The 2863-nt window shown below is 38.4% G+C and overlaps 1 pseudogene; it reads right to left on the bottom strand.

Moving 5' to 3' along the window:
• Positions 1-2026: 2026 nt before the first annotated feature.
• On the bottom strand, positions 2027-2590 carry LOC147441545 (pentatricopeptide repeat-containing protein At4g16835, mitochondrial-like; annotated as a pseudogene).
• Between the last annotated feature and the right edge of the window lie 273 nt (positions 2591-2863).

The following is a 2863-nucleotide window of genomic DNA, read 5'->3' as shown; positions in this document are numbered from 1 at the left end:
TGTAAGATGTTGGAGGTTGTTTTACAAGAAGGAGAGGGGCCTATTTATAGGTTGGAGACCCCTCATTAAGATTATTGGAAATCCTAATTTAAAAGCTAACAAATCAAGATTATGATTTTTTTGAATATCAAAACATTGTGGGCCTTCTTTGTCTGCTTGAGTCATGGGTGTGGGCTCAAAAGAGAGCATTATTGATGGTAGATAAGGTGAAAGTAAGTAAGGAGAGAGAGAGAGAGAGAGAGAGAGAGAGAGAGAGTGAGAGAGAGAGAGTTACTTTGTACATGTCTTGAGGTGAGGTGTCTTTTATGGTTAGGTCAATGCTATTTTGTGTTAGTATATTAGCGGTTAGTGTTAGTAATCACTAGAAAGTTAATGATATATTTACAATGGGTAGAATGGGGTGGATGGTTGGAGTAAGATGGTTGAATGAAGTGAGCAAATCCTTGTGATGGTGAAGCTTGAAGAAGTTTTGGACTTACTTGTGTAGGTTCTCAAAATGACCATCGATCTTCTTCTTCGTCTTCTCCTCTTTACGCCACCGCCGCCAAGGTTGATCATCGTGATGAAAATGGTAATTCCGTTGATGAGATCTTTTGATTTGCAGAGGTTAAGCATGGTACACATGCTGAACTTATGTATATATATAAGGAGTAAGATGGAATTGTACTTTGGAGATAATAGAGAGAGGCATAGAGATGGTGTATGTACATGGAGAGCTCATATGAGAGCTATGGGAGTAAGTGGGGAGGTTAATGGTGAAGAAGGTGAGAGAAACCATTGAAGGTGCAGGTTTGAGTGAGGGATTGAGAGGAATGTGTGTGTGTGTGTGTGTGTGTGTGTGTGTGTGTGTGTGTGTGTGTGTGTGTGTGTGTGTGTGTGTGTGTGTGTGTAGAAGTGTGGAAAGAGGTGAGAGAAGACTATGGGCTACTTGTGAGAAAAGTGGGCAGACTGGGGTCCACTCGAAAAATCATATCTCACCGCTGGTAGCTCCAAAAATCATGAAAAAATTTGGGGTGATTTTTCAAAGCGTGCGCTACATTTTCTTTTTTGTGCACTGCTCCAAATTCGGAGTGGAGATGGATATTAAAAATCCCACCAAAAGACCTGTTTTTTCTTCACAAAAAGTCTTCAGTGGCCCCCTCCTTTGTTGAATTTGTACAATGCATCCAAGAGTGAGCCCCTCCTTTGTCATATCATAATACAAAGCATCCAAGTTGCCCTTGACACATGCATGGAGGAGGATTATTGGTGAATAAAGAAATATGTACATGGTGGGACTAGTGTATGGACTATTCATGGACTGTAGCTCAATGAGCACATGGTGTTAGAATAATGAGTAAAAATAATAATAAAAATATGGAGGAGTTATGGATATGGAAAGATATTGGAATCATATGATATGGTCCCTCTTTGAATTATTTTGGGTGAAAGAGAAAAAGGTATGCAAGTAAATAATATAATAAACATGACCAATGAGTAGAAATCAATTTTTTGTTTTTCACGAGGGTGAGGGTGAAAATGTGGGAGTGATTTGTATAAAGGAAAAATATAAGGTTAGAGTATGTACATATTGGCAAAAAATATACTTATGGTGTAAGAGGATGAAAGAAGGCATACACAGGTTTAATAAAACACACACCTAAGTATAAATATTTAAATAAAATACCAGAATAATTATAAAAATCTCTATATTTAGGCCATATATATAATGCAATATTTACACACAAATGGGCCATAATATATTTTATTTTTTTGATTTTATTTATTTTTTTGACTCAACTAGCCCAGTGACTAGCTAGCTGAGGATTTTAAGAAGATATGGGAAAAGCCCCCTAACTCACACACGCCTATTTACAGTGAAATGGTAGGGATAGCCATAGTGTTTGGGTGAATTTGGTAGGGTGAGGTAGCTTACTATGGCAATTATGGAAAGCTGAAAAACGGCTATCACTAGCTAGCTACCAACCAAAAAATATGCCCAAGAAGAAAGGAAACTCACAAACAAAGCTAGTAAGACCATTACCAGTTACCAATAATCACCACAAGAGCAGCATTCATGCTTGAAATGATGGAACCTAAAGACTTCTCTCATAATAATCTCCCTCCATGTAAGGTTGGCCGTGTACTTAGTTGCAAAGTGGCAATCACCACAAACACAAAAATTCTTGATGATCCGAGTGGGCGTATTGGTGGGTGGAGTCTTAATGAACCCTTAACACCTAGCAAGTTTTGTGATTTGAAAGTTAATTGCTTAAATTTTGGTAACTTCATCAATATCATGCAACACAAAGAGAATGTTGGGGGCTCATAGCCAGTTGCATACATTTTCTTCACTATCTTATTCTACTCTGCATGAATAGTAGGGAGCTCAAGATGATTGATATCATTAGCCATAAATGCATGTACCTTCCCACCAGCTTCAATGCAACTAAGACTGCATTTGTTTCTTGATCCCTCTCTCCCCCATCATCTTCCTAGTCTCTTGCCATCTGTTGGTTGGTGGTGGAGGCTTCGAGTGAGCCCCATGCTGAGCAAGATTAATCAACGGTACACTAATTCCAAGAAATTCAATCACTTTCCTACCATGCATTTAAGTCATTAAATAGAAATTGGTAGAAGAAAAAAAAGCTTGCATGTGATAGAAAAGCGCTCGCCCAAAATTGCTTGCCTAAAATAGGTGTCCATCACAAAGTATAGGTAATTGCCTATGGAGTTTGCATCCGAGCCCACAAACACCACTACGCACAAGTTTCAACCTACATATATCCCTTACTAAACCATCCTTTGGAAACTTTGAATGCTACATCTTATCCAAAATATAGCTTTCACAAACATGCTTAGAAGGTAGGTCAAGAAGGAGCAA

This window comes from Adiantum capillus-veneris, chromosome 15 (assembly GCF_014529385.1).
Source record: "Adiantum capillus-veneris isolate H3 chromosome 15, ASM1452938v2, whole genome shotgun sequence".
Classification (NCBI taxonomy): domain Eukaryota; kingdom Viridiplantae; phylum Streptophyta; class Polypodiopsida; order Polypodiales; family Pteridaceae; genus Adiantum; species Adiantum capillus-veneris.
This window is presented reverse-complemented; position numbering and strand designations above follow the sequence as displayed.